Source organism: Pimephales promelas, chromosome 20 (genome assembly GCF_988280905.1).
Source record: "Pimephales promelas chromosome 20, fPimPro1.hap1.1, whole genome shotgun sequence".
Taxonomy (NCBI): domain Eukaryota; kingdom Metazoa; phylum Chordata; class Actinopteri; order Cypriniformes; family Leuciscidae; genus Pimephales; species Pimephales promelas.
Window position 1 is genome coordinate 23,036,623 of NC_142788.1, and position 22,863 is coordinate 23,059,485.

Here is a 22,863-nt window from a genome sequence, read left to right on the forward strand (position 1 = left end):
ATGGGAAGTTTCAAATAGGGTTCAAAATTTACCACACCTGCCAACAGCATTATAATTATGATTATGATTATTTCTCATCAGCAATACAACTGAGCTGTTTTGTCTTGTGGAAAACAACTGTCACTGGAGGTGTGTCACTCGCAACAATGAAAGTCTATATCATGCCACAACTGAGGGATTTAAAAAATAGATATTAATCACCATATTATTATTTTACTTCTAATATTCTTAATGGATTGTCCACGTTTAAAATTTAGGAAATGAATACAATTAATAAAATATGTATGATTTTAAAAATCACTATGTAAAAAAGTTGAAATCTGTTTGACATAAAAATGCAGAATCAAACATGTTTAGCTGACCTTCTCATGTTAATTAGAAACTTAATATACAGCAACTTTTGCTAATTAAGTTATATTCACACATTCCAACATTGATTAAGCACTCATTCCAGGACCCATCACACTTTGTGTGTCTCTTATACAATCTCAAACTACTGCCGTGCAATGGCCAGCTCATCTGCTGCCCACATACAGTACAAACACACAAACAAACATACACATTTCCTGCAGAAAGCTGCAGGCCCCACAGGAGGTGCATGTAAATCCCACAGCCCCATGGGATGCACAGGAGGAAATGGGTGAGGAACGCAGCATGGCTATTTGACAACTCCTCACTTTATGCTCGAGCGTGTGAAACGACCTCGGCCGGTACACGTCATCCTCCACTTCTCGAGGACTGTGATGTGCCATTCTCTCTCGTTAGGTCTCGGCTCGGCACCACTCGAAAGGCATGAGAGAGAAAAGCGCGTGGAGTGGTGTTAGCGAATGTAACTTTTTGAGGAAGAGGACGGAGCCGGTGCAAAGCACGGCAGAGCGCTTCTGCAGGCGCCAGAGGCTGAGGCCTGTGATGTTTAATTCAGAAGCCCATAATGACTCAGATGAAGTCAAGAGCTAGCTTTAAATAACTTAGCTTCCAGGGGCAGAACTACTCAGCTCACAAGAGTGTGTCCGTGGAGCGTGCGGTTATGTGTTTGCCCAGGTGTCAACATGTAGTTCTGCAAAAAAAAAACCTAAAAAAACTAAAGCTATTCTGTATTCACTGCTCTCTTTGGAGTACATGTTCATAGCAGATCAATTGCACTTTTCACAGAGCACAGAGGACAAAATGTAGGAGTTACTGTAAAAGTACAGATTCCACCTTCGCTGCCACTAGTGTTTCAGTTATTCATCTGGCAGCTCTCCACTATAGCTCTGTGAGTGTGTGCCCTGAGCAGACCAGGAGCAGGCCGACTGGGAACCATCAGTCTGCTGTGATGGGCTCAGTGGAGCTTGGTGACTGTGGTCCTAATGCCCAAGGTCTCTCACAGGAAGTGAAGAACACAGCAAAGACAGCCAGCCCTTGCACTCAGTCTAACCCTGCCGGTTAACTAGCTTGTTGGGTTTTAGATGATGGTGTCCCTACCAGGCTTCTAATGAAGCTGGTTGACCTTCTTTTTTTTTTAAAGACAGCCATGCTAGTCAAAACCAAAAATATTTTATATATTTATGACAAAGACAAAAATAATTTTCTAGATCAATATTTATGTTCTTGTTTCAGTAGATATTAAATATGAAAAATGTAGTTTCTAGGTTTATTTTGTTTAGAACCCTTGGTTAATATTTAAACACAAATTAAGATATTTTAGCTTTTGATCTTTTTTGATGTTTGGTTACTTAGACTTTCAAAAGGGGGACAGGAACGTAAAAATATCTTAATTTGTGTTCCAAATATGAATTAATGTCTAATGGGATGAAAATGACATAAGTCATAACTCCGCTCGCTATATTACACAATCTAATGAAAAAATATTTCACTTAAATTTACTTCGTTTTAAATGTGTTTTTGATATTTTTACTGAAAAAAAAGAAAATTATATTACTACAAATATAAAATATACAAATTTCATATATAACAGCATGGGATTAAAATGACACAAGGCAGAGTAACTGATGGCAGAATTGCCATTCTGAACTGTCCTTTAACTCTGCTACAGTATATATATTAAATTTACCTTGTTTTAAAGGAGATGTTTTTACTGAAAATTAAGATAACTATATATTACTATAAGTAAAATATATATATATATATATATATATATATATATTTAATATATATCAGAATTTTTCTACTGTGCAAGCTAGGCCAGATTGGAAATTTATGCTGGTCCAAGCCCAGGGAAGCCTGAGTTTTGATTCTAATGCTAAACCTGAGCCTAAGCCAGATTCTGAACCTTGTATACCAGAATCAGAATGTGCAAATAATGCTGAGGCCATCAATGATTTATATTTTGGGGAGAATGCTCTGTATGGCAAACAGTTCCTTGAGTGTCAGGACGTCTGGCTCCTGATTACATCAACAACATGAGGTACAAAATCAGAATGCTGCAATATTAAGTCCAGCACTGAGAGGGCCAAAAGCACACTGACCACTCCAGCTGGGTGCCGGCGCTCAGGAGAAACCCCTAGATGCCTACACACATCAACCCTCGCCCTCTGGGACAGTAGTTGCCTAGCGACCAGCAGAGTGAGTTAAGTCACTTTAGGAGAGAGGCAGAGGTCAGAGCTGAGGGTGCTGAATTTGGTTTGATGGCAGGTGAAACAAGTGAAACAATGTGAGAAAATAACATTTCTGTGATAGTAAAGTGAAAATGTGAACTGAGACAAAAACAACTAAATTACTTACAGGGTGTATTCTGTGTGTGATTGCCTGAGAAAAGGTTTGAGCACACGTCAATAATCTTCTCAAATGTATTATCCATTAAAAAGCAAAATTCACTTAAGGATACGACTGAGATTCATATTTAAAGAAACCTGCATTTGCAAAATGTGTCATGACAGACAGACACATCAAAGATGATTTTGTTTTGAATGCCTGAACATTAGAGATGCGTGTATCAGTCACCCGAATCCGCTGTTAAAAATAAATCATCCACCCATAAGAACCTATGATTTTCTCTGATTTAGAAATCTGCACTCGATAATCATTACAATGATTCTATTTCTCAGTGTTAAGCGTGATGAAATGGAAATATATCACACTAAAGTAGGCTGCTTTACATTCCCTTATTAGCCTAAACAGAGGCTTTATTCCCTTTAAACTTAATTTTGAATGACAAGGTTTCCATCAATGCAACTTCCCAAACACACACACAAGACATTAAATACATTCCATTAGTTTGTCGTCATATACTGTACATTCAGTGCTTCACAGCCGTTACATATCACATACCCAGCACTTGATTCACCCTGGTTAACTATTTCAATAAAAGGCTCCCACATGGTACTTTTTTCCCCTTCCGTCATCCACACACGACCCACCCACAATTAATCAGAACACTATATTTTTACTTGGCCTGTCCGACCCGCGGATTATTAAGATGTTTATTCATCAGGATGCATTAAATTGATCAATAGACAATTATAAAAAGTGGTGGCAAAATAATTACAAAATATTTCAATTTAAAATAAATATTCTATTCATCAAGAAATCCTGGTTTCCCACAAAACTATTAAGCAGTTTCTTGGGCAAAAAAAACAGCATATTAGAATGATTTATGAGTGACAATAAAGACTGAAGTAATGTCTTCTGAAAATTTAGCTTTGAAATCTCAGGAATAAATTACTTTTGAAATATACTTAAATAGAAAAGTTATTTTAAATTAAAATGTTTCTCGATATGAATGTTTTCAAATAAATACAGCCCTGATGAGCATGAGACTTTTTACAAAATCATTAAAAACCTTACCAACGCCAAACTTTTAAAAGGTAGTGTACACACAAGGAACGTCCCTGTTATTCTAAACAAATAAGAAATGAATAATCTTGCTTCGTCCACCTGGGACACATTTTGTTTTCTGCTGATATAACCAGTAACCAAAGCTGTGTGGGTAGGGAAAAATGATATTAAAAAGATAGTTCACCCAAAAAGTGAAAATTCGGTCAATTACTCACCCTCATGTCGTTCCAAACAATAAGACTTTTGTTCATCTTCAGAACACAAATGAAGATATTTTGTTGAAATCCGAGAGCTTTCTGACAGCACAGCAACGTTATTACCACTTTCAAGGCCCAGAAAGGTAGTAAAGACATAGTTAAAATAGTCCATGTGACTACAGTGGTTTAACCTTATTTTTATGAAGTGACATGAAATTTTTATGAAGTGACATTTTTTTTTATGAAAAAAAAATCTCTTCCATGTCAGTCTCTGATGCTGTTCTTGTTGTAAACAGTGTAGCTCTGCCAGGTTCTTCGTCAGAACGCCGGGTTAGTATTGCTCGGCTCCTGTGTCAGCACCACACGCAAGCTCACGTGAACAGTGTCGGAAACTGACATTGAAGAGAATAAACTGTTCAATAAAGTCGAATTATGGCAGTATTCTTGTCGCTTCATAACATAAAGATTGATCCAAAACATACAAACAGATAAAATCCTGTCCACCTGTAAATGTGTTCCATTTCATGTTGTCTTTAAGAAATGCTCTTGCTCCTTACTGGATGACAACTACACAGTGAAGGTCAGTCGCCATTGCAAAGAAAATACTCTCCTCATCGTGTAAGCATGCTGCACAGCGACCCGAAATCTCCTGCTATCAATGGCAGCCAGCTGCCCTCAGAGATCTCCCCCAGTCCAAACTCAGGGCCGTGACAGAAACCGAGCAGCGCAGACCTGCTGCTGCGTAATAGGAAATTAATTGAGATCATCAATATGGTATTAATCATTAAGGCACAGGTGCTGAGATAGCACTTCTGCCTGAGTGAGCCTGTTAGCGATGCACACGTTTAAAAAAGTTTGACCTGCTGTTCGGTTAAAGTGTGTGCAAGAGCAAGGGCGAGAGGGAAAGAGAGAGAGAGAGAGAATGATAAAGATAGCACTGAGCGAGTCTGTCCCGTGCTTATTAAGTCTGTTGACCAACACGCGGCAAGGTGTCACAGCAAAACGCATCACCGTGAACGTCGATGCCACTCAGGTGAGCAAACACAAAATCCATCGTCTGCATCCCTCCCTCGGCGAGGTGGGGTGTGAACAAACGTCACTCAGTGCTAATCAGGCAAACACAGCACAAATTGCAGCGACTACATTAAGCGGCAGGGTACGGCACGTCTCCGAACAGTCAAGGGTGTCTAACTGAGCGGACATACCACAACATAAATTAAACATGGCGCGGCTAGATAGCTCTCACGCTCAGATGATGCGCAGCGGTCGGGATCGATGCAGAGACAGGAGCGGCTCGCCGAGCGGTAGAGAGGAGACACATGGCGCGACTGAACGTGGCCCGGCGTGGGGTCCGGCACCGCACTTAAGCACGCAGAATATCAAACAAGCAGCAGGACAGGCGGTGGAGTCTTGACGAGCTCACTCACACGGGTGTAAGGGTTGAGCTTATGAAAAGTTTATGAGTTCTGCTCAAAACAGATTGATTTGGGGTTAAAGGAAATGCCAAGCCAGAAAAGCCCTGAAGCTGAGAGAGGGGATTGGGTACAGAAGACAAAAGCAAAGAGAGAGCGAGAAAGGGACAGTCAGGCAGAAACACACAGAGAGGAGAATGTGACAGAGGTTAGGATTGAAAAATATATGAAAAAAGATTCATGTCTCTTTTCTATTCAGTGATTGTAAAAAATAGTGCATATGAGTTACAGTATGCACTATATTCCTAAAAATGTCAAATAAACTTGATCTAAAAATATAATTGAACTTTAAGGGCCCTATCTTGCACCCAGCACAAATGACTTTGACACTGCTTGTCATTCCTATTTTGCACCCGCGCAAAGCGGGCTTTTCCCTTCACAGATGCGCGTCGGTAAACTAGAAAATTAACTAGGAAATTAAAGGGTAACTAAACACCAAAACAACTTTTTTTAGTTAATGATCTGTAAGAATGGAGCTTCATAAATGCTGTTCATTGATTCGAGTAAATTTTTTGACAATTGAGTATAAAGTGTTTTGATTTTCAAATATATGGTGTAAAAACGTCTGAGTGCTGCCCTCTTCAGGTTAAACGGAAAGCTCCTGCAGTAGGGGTACTTTCTGACGTAGGGAACTCTCAGACGCCACTCTGTCACGCCCTTGGTGCGAGCACACCACGCCCTTGGCAGCCCCTGGTATAAAAGCATCTGGTTCCGTCAAAACTACTGTAGCGAGTCAGGAGTTGGATTTATGAGTATTGAAAACGATCAGGATAGTATAGCCTATATTAGCATCTAGTTAGCATAGCATTTATATAGTTATTTAGATTATTTAGATTATTTTTGAAAACAATCAGGATAGAGTATTGTTGCATCTATTTAGCATAGCATTATATAGATAATTTAGATTATTTTGTGTAGCTAGTAGCATAGTACAGTTAGGATAGCTTCAAGTTAGCATAGATTTATCAGTGTTTAGTACAGTGATCAGGATAGTAACGGAATAGAGGTGGACATGGGCTTCTCCACACAGCTCCACATGCAGTGCCAAACACTGCTCCTCCTGCATGTCTCTCTCTATTTTAGAGTCACTCACGGCGGGTCTCAGGTGCACGCCCCCTGGCCCCGCTGGGGTCTGCCCATTTTTTCAGCATTTTTCAAATATTGCTAGTGGGTGGAGTCAGGCTCTGACCAGGGGTTTAGTTACCCTTTAACGCCAAAAGAAGGCGTGTTTCGGCGCAACATTCCCTGGTGCTGTTTTGCAGTTCCAGAAAACAATTCCGCCACTGACCAGAAAAAACCTAGTCTAAAGTCAGTGGCGCGTTGCGTGTTGTTCATAATGCTATTTTAAGCGCGCATGCTTGGCCATAATGTAGCGGGTGCACAACGCGCATTAACTTTGATTCTCTCATCAACACAGATGCAGCAGTTTTTATTTTTTGCAAATCATACTTTTTAACAAGGAAAAATATTAACAAGGTGTCCATGAAGATGTAAAAAAAATGTAGGCCAAAATCATTACCGCGATTTATCGCATTACCGAATAACGGCACGTCAAGTGCCCTTATGGATAATCCGGCTCTGAATGCATGTCAGGAAATCATGTTGTAATTGTAATTTTGGTTTCTAGGTGAACAACCCCTTTAAACACTACGCCTGTTCAGGAAGGAGATGCTTGAATGTGACTCTAGCTGGGAGAGTGTGGCCAACGTGTCAGTAGTCAGCGTGAGGGTGTTTAACATGCTTGGCCATATGCTTGACCTCTCTGAGATCAGTAGCTTCAGGCCTTCAGGTCTGCGTAAGGTCACCGCAGGTGTGAAGCAGATGTGGAGAACAACACTGGTTCAGGTGTCCATAAAGGCAAACAAACACTGCCTGTCAGTAATCGGTAGCATGCAGTCCGTTTGTTAATGGCTTACTGCAGGTACAGTAAACAGGATCCGTATTAAAGGCGATGGGTGTTATTTTCAGAGTCAATCCTATAGCAGTAGTATAGCACACTATTCATCTAGAAACAAAATAAAAACCCAAGTGAACACGTGCAAAGAGACAATAGGTTCCAGAAAAGTATTCAAAAACTTAGACATACAGAAATCTAAAATTAACATACTGTATAACTCAATGTGAATTTTGATTGTGGTGTTGGATAACAGAGATTTATAGATTAAATAGATTATTTTTTTCTGTCTATCCCACAATTTGAGGTATTGTGCTTCACATGAGCCACACTGGCCAACTGTGAAATAATAGGGGAAGTGATGTCATCAAACGCTGCTGTCTTCAAAAGGCCCGGGTGGCAGGGGAGCAGGACTCTTTGATGTGGCCCCCGGAGGGGTCTCAAGCCAGCCTGCTAAAGAGAACAGAGCTGGAGTCTTCAGAGATATAGGCCCTGGGCTCTACCGATCCCCATACACCCACCCACACCCACACACTCCGTGATCAATAGTGAGTCTTAATCAATCTCAACAATGCCTTACCCACTCCTCTCTTCTTTAACCTCTGCCCTGCCAGATACAGATAGGGTAGTTTAAAAGGCAAATACACGAGTGTGCGCTGGTGCATGTGTGCTCATACAAGCGTTCACAAAAAGTACAGATTTTTAAAAGCTGCTTGCCTGTGCTAAACTCCCTACCATGATGCTAAGGTGTTCTGGACAGTTGCTAAGGTACAGCTTAGGTGATTTGGGTGGTTGCTATGGTGTTCTGGGTGGCTGTAAGGACATTTTTAGGGTGTTCTGGTGGTTAGTACAGCAGTACAAGGATATTCTGAATGGTTGCTAAGGTGTTGCTGTAGTGTTCTCTGTGATTAAGGCATTGCAAGGGTAGTCATTAAGATGCTGCTAGAGTGTGGTCATTAGATCATTGCTAGGGTGTTCTAGTGGTCACTAGAGCATCACTAGACTGTTTTGAATGGTTGCTAGGGCGTTACTATGGTGTTCTGGGTAATTGCTAAGGTATTCCCTATATGGGTGATTTGGGTGTACATTAGACTTTTCTGGTGGTCACTGGAGCATTACTAGGCTGTTCTGGGTGATTGCTATATATATATATATATATATATATATATATATATATTCTGGTGCCTATGGCTTGAATCCTTCCTTTAATGTAATTCTCACGGTTTAAAGGGGTAGTTCAACCCAAATGAAAATGTACTCATGTTGACCAAACCTGTATGACTTTCTTTCAAACTAAATTGGACCCCATTGACTTTCAATGTAAGAAAAAACAAACAAACAAACAAACAAAAAAAACACCTTTTAAAAATATCTTCTTTTAGTTCCACAGAAGTAATTCAGGTTTGGAATAACAAGTGTAAATGGCTTTTGAACTCCTTAAAACAGGAGACAAACGTTAATAATTCATATTTTTAGCAGTTTTAGTGGGTTATACCACTAATCATAATGAGAAACTAAATTAGCTAATAAAGTAATGTGAAACAAAACAAAACAAAACAACAACTTCAATTTGCTCCGTGAACGGCACTGACCACAAACATCGTTGTGGATAAACAGATTCAGCATGACACTGCTCCTCTCGCCCCTCACCGGTCTATTTTAATTGGCTGAGTGCTCTTGTTATGAATTGATGAGAAGAGGAAGGGCTCGGCAGGGAGCGTTACAGAGGTAGCATTAAAGAGCATTACTTTAACAACGCACCTGTCTCATACGGAGAGAATCAGTTCATACTGAACTAATTAAGGCAGAAGAAAAAGCATCAATCAAGCTACTGAGCATGAGCAGGAAACCACCACAGGAAGAGACCTCCGCTCCATTTGGCATCATCTGGGGCCTACAGGCTAATTTGTTTACATCCATAATACATTCAAAGGATTTATCTAACTTGCAAATGAGCGTTCATTTACTGGTCCGAGAGGTACTGTGTATTGCAGGGAGCAGTGGATAAAGAGAGGAAAGGTGTGGAGGAGTAGGAGCAGCTGGCAGGGCAGGGAAAGGAGAAGGGCGGAGGCGGATTTAACCCTTCGCCCCCCTGACGAGAGCTTTCTGGGTCATCACGGTTTTGTGCAGGCATTTGAGTATTTTAACAAACATATCACATCTGGTTGGATCAAATTCGGATTGGGCTTGGATGCTAGCCATACATGAGTGCTGTCTACAGAAGTCAAAGGTCAGATGGACAACTCCTGGACCAGTTTCAAGGAAAGTGACAAATCCATAACAGATCGTCTTGTGTCCAGACACACTCTGATCATATGCCAAATGCCAGGATAACAAAAGGTGTGTGTGAGGACGGGTCGCTCCCCGAAAGGGAAAAGAGAGTAAATGGCTGGTAAAAGGTCTCAACACTGCTGCAGGGGATGTGTCGAGTCAGTGGCCTCTCTGCAGTGATATTGCCAGGAAGTGTTTTCTGTGGCCGTCGGATTGAGACACAACTTTAACCAGCGACAAGAAAGCAGATTTCACATTTATTGATGTAAATGCAATTACAACAGATATGACAGACGTATTGAAGTACTGGTTTCAAACTTCAAAAAGGATGTACAGTAAAAGTGGCATACAAGCAGTTTAGATTGTGTTGTGTGCTACAGGATTGAGTGAGGAACAGATTGTGTGAGGGCATTAGAGAAGTAGAGACATCTGTTTGAAGGAATCATTCTTTGAGTCAGATTTTTGCAATAAATCAGTTCATCTGGTTCACAAAAACAGAATGATTTACTAGTGAATTGGATTGATTTGATTCTCAAGTTAATCTCACAGACTCAGACTCCGGCTGTGGTGGTTTCCGAGTTAAAGGGATACTTCAGGATTTAGCATTAAGCTTTGTATTAGTAAACCTGTAGTATTTTCAATATTTTCAGTATTTTCAGTAAATTACCGTGCTTTCCACCCTCATATCCCCCTGAGACGAGAGATTTATGTATTTTTTGTCTGGAAAAAATCCTCTAATGACACAAAAAGTAGGGGCTGTCCCGCATATGTTCAACCCGCCCATTGAGGGTGGGATCTCACTCACAGAATGTACACATAGTGTCAGCCATCTTTTTTTGGAAGCTAAGCTAGCAGGCTCTTGTTCTGTGGTGAAAGCTGAGAAGTAGGGGTTACCATCCTCTTTTTCCCGGACAAGTCCGGCCGTCGATGTCTGGGATTCAGCTTTTGCTTTCTGCAGTCAACATTCATTGTTTACATGCATTGTTCTGCATCTAACTGAATTCATTCCACTGGTGAATCTGAATGTTTTGTTTACATGAACGAGTGATCGGTTTTAACATTGCTAAGAAAATTCCTGCTCCTCCGTGAGAGAAACGAGACCAGTGCGTCTCACAGGTGTCGCTCATCGGTAATCACGTCACCGGCCTCGCGGTGTTCTCCCGCGGCCTCAGTCTCGTCCTGGTCGCCACAGTAAACATGATGAATGGCGACTGTAGAACGCAAAAAAGCCGAATCACGGACATTTTGGGCGATCTCGAAACACATTTTCAGGCAGACTCATCATGGAGACTCACTAGTAGCCTAGACTTGTTGTTTAACTACTGCGCTCTGTTACCGGTACGCGTGGCCTCCTAGGGCAGCGAAGCAAGTGCATTCTGGGAGTTGTTGTCTTACATCCACATAAGCCAAAATACATTTTCTAGCTCTTCTCAGTCTATAAAACCCCAAATTCAAAACTAATTTCACATTTCTTCTACATAAATGAGCCATTTTCAATACACATTCATCTTTCCAGAGGTGAAGTATCCCTTTAATAGCTCATTTGATGGGAAGATTAGAAGTGTATAACAACAACATAAATTTTAGTCTGATACTCACACAAATCTTTTGATTTATTTTTACGCTTTGCTTTTTTAAGCTTACTTTCATCTTCACTTTCATATTAAAGGGGTACTCCACCCAAAAAATGGAAGATTTTGTCATCATTTGTCATACACCTGTATGACTTTCTTCTTTCCTGCAGAACACAAAATATGCTATTTTTGAAGAACGTTTTTGTGAAACTCGGTGGGGACCACAACAACATTGGATCCTATTTCCCCCCTGACATTTTTCAGAATGTCTTCTTTCATGTTCCGCAGGTTTAGAACAACACGGAGGTGAGTAAATTATGACAGGATGTTCTTTTTTTGGGGTTAACTATTCCTTTACTATATTTGAAACAAGAGTGAAAATAAATGGCTAGTTACTGTCAAGAGCGATGGACTCTAGAGGTTCACGAGAGCAATGAAAGAAGGTGTGCTGTTTTCATGTGTGCAAGCATGTGTGTGAAAAAGGGTCAAAGAGACAGAGAGAGAGAGAGAGAGAGAGTTTTGAGGGAAGAGGACAGCAGATCTAAGGATCCTCAGAACTGCAGTAAGCTGAACTCATGCTGAGATTCAGTCCCAGAAATGGAGAGGCTTCAGGCTAAACATTCATACTGCTGCTAAACCACCGACACTCACACAAACTGTGATCTCAAGATATAAACAAGCTTTCTTATACGGTTTGACCGCTTGCACAAGCATATGCACTCAAACACAACACACACGCCAAACATAAGTAATTTCTGTGTTCTCACAGATTTCTGTCTCCACCCACCTCGAGTCTTCTCCGTCTGAACGGATGGGGTCAGTGTCGCCCTATGAACACATACGCTACCGTGTATGGCTCAGCATTTGCTGAGCCAATATCTTACATAGATATGGCAAGGGCACTGATGAGAGAGAGCGAGAGGGACAGAGAAAGAGAGAGAGTGAAAGAGAGACAGAGGGGATAAAGGAGAAAAAAAATCAATACCATATCTCAACACTAAGCACAAACCAAGCCAAAGCAGCAGGAGTGTGCAGCTTGCTACATAAACTGGACAGCTTCATCAGGCTTCTTCAACACACCAAACACACACACACACACACAGTGTTTCCTTTCATTTCAGGCAGGCTTGGGAAATCGTGTGCATGTGCCTGCTGGGTGAGCGGCACAGGGTATTGGTTGGCTCACGGAACGGAGGATCTGATGCCGCACCTCCATTTCCCGTGTCCAAACGCTCTTTTTTCCCCTCCCTCAGTCTCTCACAAACACACATATACACTGGCCGAGCCCTCAAAATACCCAGTCTAAAAATAGCCTGCAGGGAGGCGTAGGCCCGGCTATTATTATTACATGCACGTCCTGCCTGCCCCTACCAAGGAAGGGGACTAGACTAATGCTTTTTCTGGTGCAGGCAATTAAAAAACTATTTGTCACCTGCCTAGTGCTGATGTTCGGCCCCCTGGCGCAGGATTACAGGGGCCCCCTGATCAGATCGGCTTGAAGTTGAGATGGACAAATGAGAGATGGGAGGGAAGAGAGGGCTGAGGAGAGCAAAGAGCAGGCCTGGGAGGGTTCCTGATTTATACAGACAGGTTAATACCAGAGCAGCCAAGCCTCTGACTGCCACCGCCATCAGGAAGTCATGCAATATTTAAAACCCGCCGAATTAAAGACGCTCGGCTTCAGGGGCCATGGCAAAAATAGGAATGTGTGTCTGCAGGCCTCTCACATATGTACTGCACATGCAGGGGTGTTGAAATCAATGCATCACTTTTTAAAACAAACTTTGTAAACCCAGATTTCGGGAAATCAACATTTACAGTACATAATAGAGAAAGAAATTCTTATCAGTCATATGGTGAGAATTCTGGTAAAACTTAAATTATGATTATTTCTTAAATATTAGCATTTATGATAATGACAATATATGCATTATATGATCCAAATATATGATTATTAACTATAATCATTGCAAGGGCGGATCTGACTGTGGGGAATTGCAAATTCTTGAGTCTTTACATTGTAATTTAAAATCATCATTAAAATATATGATTTTTATGGTTATTCACAATAAATATAATCAAAATAATAATAATAAACGTAAATAATCCTGTTTTAAATGTCATTTTTGCTAATAAATAAATAGCTTTTCAAAGGTTTCTTGTTTGGTGTACGGAGCAAAATTTTTTTTTAACAAATTTCACAGTATAAACAATTATACGACTTTTCAGCAAACCAGGCTGAATCCTGGGTAATTGTCAAATAATTCATATTAATGAGTCAAGCTGACTTTTCACAGAGTTCCCAATGTCCATTCATACCTGGGCTCCCCAGCGGCATTGTCACTGGAAGCATTATGCGCACACATTTGAGACACGTACACAGAAATGCTAAGCCATTGTCGCCTGAGGGATCAATACCCCCGACTAGAACAGAAAGTAAGGTGTTGACAGATTCAGAGATGCACAAAAGACCGACGGAAAGATTCTTTTAAAGGCCCGGCTCCCCCACCAGCCGCTCAGAACAGGAACCTGGCACACGTTTGATTGTTCCATTCATGCTATCGATTTGGCCACAAAAACAATTACAATTGCAAAGCATCGATGTTTTCCAGACACCTCATTCTGAGAGACGGCATGTGCTATCTTGATACAACTCTGGATGTTACGGCAGCTGGCGGGACTCATAACCCAAACAGGCCCGACTGACGGAGGAAATCCCCTTCCTCTTTATCATTATTAACCAGATGAAGACAGAAAAAAGATCAGTTGCAGAATAAGAATACAAGCAGATTTTTTTTGTTGTAAAAAATAAACACAATTGTGCAAAATTAATGTAAACATAATTATATGTGTTGAAAATCGAGCTGAAAGCATACATTAACATATTACATATTAGCCAAAATGTTATATATAATAAAAACATAGGACCTGTAAGATATATAGGACTTTTTGAATGACGGTTGTTCCAAATCTGCACAGATTCTGTTCCAGCTTTGTTATGAGTAACTCAAAAGGCCCCAAAGCCTTCTGTTTTATCGTCCTATATCATTTGTGAGGGTGCAAAGAGCACAGACGTTCCCCCCAGGCCTTCTAACGAGCGGTGGAGATGGACCAGTGAAAAAGGCCATCAAAGCTCTCTGGGCGTAGGGCAGTGTGCCAAACTCAGGTTCTGAGTACGGTTATGGTGGCAGTAAATAGCCCTGTGGAGGTAGTTTATGTGTCCCCATGTGGCAACCCCCCCTCCCCCTCCCCATTCCAGCTCTGACACACCCTGCATTGCTAATTTACAAGGCAGCTCATTAATGGTGTGTGATTTACAATGCTCATTTGAATCTCTGATATCTGCCTGATGAAATCATCACCTTACAGTGGCTACACACACACACAAAAATGACAAACAAATAAAACACAGTATAATTAAGGCAATTTTAATAACTACATTTTTTTTTGTTCAATTAGCTTTGGTTAAAAAAAATAAAATTAAATATGTACAGAAGAAAATAAATCTAGTCAACTGTTGTGATCTATTAATAGAAAAAAATTAATATATTTAAAATATTGCTTGAAAAATACATAAAAATAATATTATTATTATATTAATTATAATATTTAATCATATTTATGTATTTATATTAATTTAATTTATTTATTTAATATAATTATATTTAGATTATAATATTTAATTATAATATTAATTATAATATTATTAAAAATAATATTATAATACTATAAATAGTATAAATAATATTTAAAAGAAAGAAAGAAAGAAAGAAAGAAAGAAAGAGATTTAGACCAAGATCATCTCATTTAAAATCAGAACCTACAGATTTCAAATTAGATCTACACATCACCTCAAAGAATGAAATCAGGCCTACACAACATTTTCCAATCAGATTACACGTGCATATTGCCTTCCATCAAATTAAAATTAGACCTACACAACACCTCACATTACACAAGCAGGCCTATAGAGGATTTCACTAAAATGGAGGTAAATTAACCAAAATTAGAGGCGTAAAGCAGAGGCTAGAGGCAGAGGCAGCTATTTGTTTATGTAGTCGCATCATAAAATCAGACCTTACAAGAACCTTCGTCAGTCAAATAAAGCCAAAACATGTCTCCTTATTATCCTTATAGTCACATAACAGAGCGGTCACTGACCTCTCCGCTGCTCCCTCAGTAAGATGGAGCCATTTCCTCCCCTCGGGACGGGCCAAATTCCTGAACTGATGAAACAGATCTCCACGATGAAATTGCCAATCACAGAAATTGGTTTCAGAGCACTGCTTTGTATGTTGATGAGCCTGGGCTTGTATGATGGGCTTTAAATCGATATGACAGAGAATAGACTTGAATTCGGGGTGGAAAAACATTTCTCCTTCATTCTTTCCGTCTTCTCTATCTGGGACTTCTGTCTGTGATGAGGGAATCAGAATGTCAGACTCAACCAGAGCTAATTGGGCCTCTGATGTGTAATCAGTGCCGGACAAATGCGACAGTTCTGGTCATTAGCTGCAGCAACGCAAGTTATGTGTCGAAACGTCACAGCGCACGCAGTTCAGCTCACTTCAAAACACACCCGGTAAAATGACCGGCCGCGCACACGCTCGCAAATGCGGCTGTCTGCCAACTGGCAGTACTGTGTCCTATTGATCTGCCTTTGCTCACAGCCTGCTGTCATCTGACACTTGCGCACACACACACACACACACACACACACACACACACACAGAAATTAGAGGCAGCGCATCAAATATGTCCACAGCCTGGGCCCAATCACACAGGCCTGTCCCTGGCATTGATTGCACAGGTTGCTTCAGAAAACATGAATCTAAAGCAGGAAAGTTCTGAGCTGTGCCAACTCGCTTCTTGAGGGACACACGCAGGCACTGTTTACACCTGGTATTTAGATATGTTACTGGTGATCTGATCAGTAGTGGTCAACTGTGACACATGGTAGAAAAAAAAGGTCAGCGTCTCTGATTTTGACACAACAGTCTGAAAAAAGAGCACATTTTACATGCATTGACGTTGTACTGTGTATCAATTTGTTGCAAATTAAACACTTGGTTCTGCATTGTATGTCAGTTTATGGAAAAACGTGTTTAATTAATTAATTAATTAAGTTTATAGTTGTGTAATTTCCAACTATTTGTAATATTTAATGAAAAATAAATCGAGAAAATATTAAAACATTAATTTTCATTTATTTATTTTTCATTAAATGTTAAGTTTATTATGAAATTGTTTACATTTTTTCTTTATGAACAAAAAAATAAATATACAGATAAATAAATATTTTAGGAAGATATTAAAACGTATTTATTTCAAATATTTATTTTTCATTAAATGTTAAGTTTGTTACAAAATTAACTATTAAACTAAAAAAGTAACTTAATAAGTGGGAAAAATAAGTATTATAAGTATTATCAAACAAGCATATCTTAAAACACATTGCTAAAAGTAAAAATTAACAATTCATTGAAAGTGTGGGGAGTGAAAATGTTGACAGGGCAAGTGAACATCGAAAGTACTGAGCCAGCAAAAGGAAAAAAAAAAAATCCTTAAGTGTTGAGACCTGATTTAGTGGCATCCTGTTTCAAACGGTTTGTTCAATACTGATGTTAATGCCAGGTATATACTCGGCCAACACATGCGCACGCAAAAACAAGTTAAGCAGCCAACAGTGCGTAGCGCTCCCAAGGCTCTCCAGACAGTGTCCTAATAGAAAAGCAGTGATCACGCTTAGACGCCTGCGTAACCCGCGGCCCATAAAGTGCCATCGGTCCCGTGTGATGCAGGCTGCCGAGTCTATAGGTAAGAGTTGGATTAACACAATAAGGCAGGTCAATCTCCCGCTCTAATGTCCCAGACGCACAGAGGGAAACGGCTGGACACACACGGCTGCCAGCGACCGGCGCTCAATAACTGGCTGAATGTCAGTTTGGCTCACTGGCAGACTCCTGCCCTTTCACAGAGCTCTGAATTATTAAGCAGCCATCTCACATCCTGGCTCTCTCTCTCTCTCTCAGCTCGGTGTCCACGTGAATGGCTTCTGTATGGAGGAGAAGGAGTGACATGCAGGATATGTCAAATAGAAAGTGGATAATGGGGAAAGTGGTATGCAAAAACAGCCTAAAAGGTAGTTTGGAAAGGGTTAGGACAGTGGAAGCCCAAGATATTGTACATACTGGCCCACATGCAGCACCAAGACACAAAAACAGAGGTAGAGAGAAGAAAAAGTTAATTTTCGTTTACTCTGCTGCTGGTCAGTGACCCTTAATGTGGAGGAAGTCTCTCTCAATGGGAGAGCAATCTTCTGACCTGACTGAAGAGCTGATGGGGTCAGGAGGAGTGGAGTGTGCGATGAATGAAGGGAAGAGAGTGTGAAAAGTTGAAAATGTAGGTGAAGGAGTTCTAAATATGTTACTTTCACTTACACATACTTCTTTTCTATTTTACAAAGGGATAATTCAACCAAATTTACACAAACTCATGTCTTTCTTTGGTTAATAAGACATTTTGAATAAAACTTTAGAGGTTTCTCAACCTCCAATGAAAGTCCAAGCCAAAATTTAGAAGATACAAAAGGGTCATAAAGACGTTATACAAATCAATCTTTTATTCACGTATAAAAACACATACATACTGTAAAGCGCGTCACATATGATAAACACAAAAGCTTGTGTGTGTGTCACATACTTTAGAACCAACCTTGTTGGTTTTGTTTGTGCATCCCTGTTCACCGTATGGGATTGTCTCTATGTATGTGTGTTTACACTTAAATAAAAGTCTAAATTAAATTTGTTCATTATTTCAAGTGATTATATCTCTTCACAAGACTTGGCTTAAATTGCTTGATTCATATGGATTCATTTTACGATGCCTTTATGATCTTTTTGGACTTCTAAGTTTTGGTTAATGGAAGGACTGAAACATCTCATCTTTCATTAAAAATATCTTAATTTGTGTTTTAAAGATTAACCAAAGTCTTATGGGTATGGAACAACACGAGGGTAAGTAAATGATGACAGAATTTTATTTTTTAGGGTGAACTATACAATTTAATGCTAAAGCTGATAGAAATGTTTATTTCATTAAGCTGCTTAACGGTATATTTCACCCCAAAAAATTACTTACGTTATTTTGAGGAACAAAAAAAGGTATTTTGAAGAATGTTTCAAATTGGTTTTTTGACCCATCCCTTTAAGACCATGAATGCAGAAACATACGTCACATGCATTATCAAGTTGCTTTTGCCCATTAACTGAATACTAATGACGGTTACCTCTGTCATAGCAGAAGCTTACTGGAAAAGAGACAACTAACCATGGAAAAACATTGATTAAGATCATGTCAGCTATAGCGCCCCTTGTGGCAATGCTGATCTTGAAGGATTCTGATATAGGAAAATGTCCAACAGGATAAATAATGTCAAGCATCATGAAAAAAAAATGTGTTTAATATGCTAACTATGTGAGAATGGGTAAACGGTACACTTGGATTGTGTGTAAGAGAGGTGTCTCTGTGAGTCGGAGAGTGTGTACGACAGAGGCTGTGGGCCAAGATGGATGGAGATGAGAGAGCGGGCTACTGGGACAGCTGACGCACAATGACGGGAAATTGGACCGCTGCTATAATGAAGAGCAGGTGGAGGCAGGTGTGGGAGAGGAAGACGCTGATGTTTACAGATAAGGGGATTGTTATAGAGGAGGTCCCATGTGCTGTACTCTGATGTGGCCTTATGTAGCACTGACACAGCAGCTCTGTGGGTGACTGAAACCATGTGCCAAAACATGAATAATAATGTGAACCTGAGAGAAGACCTAAAGAAAGAGAAATAGAGAACTCACGGCGAAGATTCATGCCATGGGAAAGTTTCTGTATTTCATTTTGTGTGTGTGTGTTTTTTGTTTTTTAAATACAGACATGACTTTAATATAATTCTTCAATAATGAAAAGGTTATTTAGTAATATATATATATATATATATATATATATATATATAATTAAAAATAAATAATTATTATTCACATTTTCAAATGTCAGTAAGCTTAAAAAAAAATCGAATTATTCCTTCTATAAAAATACTTTTTTTTTTTTAACAGAGTAACCCTGAGAAATCTTTCTAAAATTCATGGCTAAAGAAATCATAATATCTGTAAAAATGATAAAAATGTAAGATTATAATAATAAAAAAAAAGATAAAATATAGATTATATAAGCTATGTTGACAAGCCCAGTCAGTATTTTCACCTTAGAGGCATTATTCTCCAAAAAGCTATGGAAATGCAGAAAAATATCAGCTGAGATGGCAAGAAATAGCAATGAGACAAAGTTTGCACAACTTAACTTTTAATCTACTCAAATTATTCACTGGCAGTTGGCCACACGCAGGAGGTGGACTAACCACAAAATCACCACACCTACTGTATAAACTAATATCTAGACTAGTTGAGCAGTTTACATTGTATAGCCCCAAGATGTTAACTTTCATCTGGCTGAAGGCATATATACAATATTTGTTATTTTGTACAGGGCTTCTGCACCACATATGACCTGAATCAGTTCAGAAAGCTGGATGAGTCAAGAGGGCGTGTGAATGAACAGTGTCTGAATATTAATGCTCAGCCCTGGACTGAGATCCATGTGTACGTGTGCGTTTTAAAGCAAGACATACTCTTGCCCTTCACATTTTACAGCTGCTGTTTGTAAATACTCCCATTCTTCCATTGTTTGGACAAACAGACCAAACTCAAAAACTATCACTCAAAAAGCTCATCACCAGCATCCAAATATTTTTATTCTGTATAATTGACACATCCAGGGCCAGCGACCAGACTTAAACAGTAAAACTCCTACTCACCTGTTCTCTTACAGCAGCTGCGAGCCACAAGCTCTAAGACTTCTCAATCAATACTCAGCTGCTGATCCATGCGACAGCATAAACTTTCAACTTACCACATCGGCACCTCATAACAGACATTAATCCCACGGCCCGGAAATCAATACACCATCATTTCTCTTTTGTGTATTCAGCACCCTAAACAATCTGGCAATAACAAACACAAGCAAGCACGGGCTGTATTAATGTCCCCATCCGTTAAAACCGTCTAATGACGCTTTGTCTCATAAATGACTCTGTCTGGGAGCGTAAGCGACGTTAAATATACATTACTCTGAGCCTGGGAAGTGTGCGGTCAGGGGCACGCCGACTCCAGCACAAATTTGGTGTGGCTACACAAACAACCGTCTATGAATAAATAAATGGAGATCGACGCCTGTCCGGACAAAAAGGAAGAGGCTGCCTCATGCCTCGGGCTAATCTACACCAGCCTAGCGGCCAAAAACAAATAAAAAGAAGATGACAAGGCGAGGGAGTTCAACTTTTCCTCATCAGATCAAGTCATGAAATGGAAATGCAATATGGATTTTTAAAGCACAACGTGTGTGTGCGCCAGAGTCGACATTTAGGTAATGGGGAGATTTCAAAGCTTGTCAAAGTCCGTAAAGTGCACTTGTTTTGGAGCGGCTGAATAACTGATCGAGGTTTAAGAGGTTTTCAGCACCACGGACAGCACCGCCGACAGATTTAGCGTGAAGAGAAAAAGAGAGCATCCATCTCTCCTTCTATTTGAGCATGCTTGTTTATTTTAATGAGCATGTATGTGAAGTGGTATGGGGGATGTACTGTACACTGGAACACATGGTCCAACTCATCCGGATCCTCAGCGGAGAAACCATACCTTGCCATCAATCATGGGGAGAAGGCTCAGGAAGGAAAGAGGAAGACAGAAGCGGGGAGAGAGATAAACAGAGAGACATGGGGGTGGAGGCGCTTACAGGTTTGCTGCCAGTTTCTTGATTAATCTGGACAATATTCTGTCTTATGAGTCATTTCATTCCCTAACATAGCCTAGCTCTCCTCTCCTCTTGCACAATAAAGAGGTCTCGGCAAAGGCTATTGACCACTTTCTAAAGATCTGCCAGCCTGGAAGACAAATGAAGTGTGGCCTCACATTCAGCCATTTTAATATAATAATGATATCCGGGTCTGTGTCCCCGGCCGCCATACCTCAGCCCCGTAATGTGGGATTTGATGAAGAAGGAGAGCCGAGGAATTACATTCGATTAGCACTAAACAAGAGAATGAGACGTGGAGCGATTAAATCAATCAAGTGCGGGATCAGGACAGTCACAGAGGGAGTGTGTGTATGTGCCGTGTGTGTGTGAGAGATAATATGCCCTTAACACCTCAAATCTCTAAACAGCCATTCCCTCTCCTAGACAGTCTATTCTGTGTGAGTGAGAACTTTTTAGAAGGGCCAACGAGGTGCAAAGCATTCTGGGTAAGAGGCGATAATACGTCCTCTCAGCAGATCTCTGCCTTTATGCAGAGCGAGAAGAGCAGAGCTGTGCAATACCACCGAGACATGCCTAGAAGAATGAGGCGCTATCTGAGGGAAAAGTGTTTTAGAGGGAAGGAGTGCCGAGATTCCTCATAGGCTTCTTTTCTCATTACCTCCTCTCCTCCCCTGTCTTATTACTGAGACTTTTCTCAATAAAGAAGATCTAGACTGGATAAAAAGGCAGCCACACTTGCAGTCTCGGTACGCTTCCCTCTTCTTTCGCTCCCTCTCAGTGATCACATTCCCTGAAAATGTAGTTTTGTGTCATCGTTTGAGGCTTGACCGTGCTCGGATTGGGTTATATACTGTATGCATACTTAGCGGCCATGCAACCTTTGTCAATCTGCTCTCTGGTAAAGGGCTAAACATCTTATTTTGGTTTAGACTATTCTGGCTGAGACGGAAAGAAATTCGCCTGACTCACATATAAAGCAATCAGCTTGAGTTTGTTTCTGCTCAAAAGTATGAGGTCGATCAGATTTTCAAAAATATTTCTAATGGTTAACATTTTTAACGTGAATGTTACCATTTAAAATACATTTTCTGTTTTATTATATATTAAAATGTATTTTTCCTGTGATGTCAAAGCTAAATTTTCAGCAGCCATTGCTCCAGTCTTCAGTGTCAATGCCGATTGGGTGCTCAAACATTACCAATTATTCTCAATGTTTAAACATACAACAAAAAACAATTTTTGTGGAACTACATTTTTTTGAATTTATTACAGTATTTCTTTTAAATACAAATCTTTCGGAATATTATAAATGTCTTTACTGCCACTTAATGTGTCCTTGCTGAATAAAAGTATAAAAATCAGTAATAAAAAAAAGTACTGACCTACTGAAAAAGTACTTTTGAATGGTAGTGCAACTTGGAAAAAGCAGGATATACAGTGGACATACAGTTCTGCACATAGATATAATATTTTCCCACTGGTTACTCCGGTAATATAGCGCTTTTACCTTGAAATCAAATGTTCAGCCATCGTCTTGTCAGTCAGCTGGCCTCACTCTCGTCATGGGATCTGTGCTGCGACTCTCGTTTGGCTCACGTTGAGCAATTTCAGTGTTTCAATTCTAGAGACTGTTCTAAACTAAATTTGAACTAAATGATTTTTATTACATTTACATTTATTCATTTAGCAGACGCTTTTACCCAAAGCGACTTACAATTGCTGTATATGTCAGAGGTTGTACGCCTCTAGAGCAACTAGGGGTTAGGTGTCCTGCTCAGGGACACATTGGTTTCTCACAGTGGATTCGAATCCAG

The 22,863-nt window shown here is 40.0% G+C and overlaps 1 protein-coding gene across 10 annotated transcripts in view; it reads right to left on the bottom strand.

Annotated features, from left to right (window-relative positions):
* The window catches only part of camta1a (calmodulin binding transcription activator 1a), a 335,809-nt gene that overhangs the window by 46,009 nt on the left and 266,937 nt on the right, over positions 1-22,863 (bottom strand). The gene's annotated exons all lie outside the window — the stretch shown is intronic.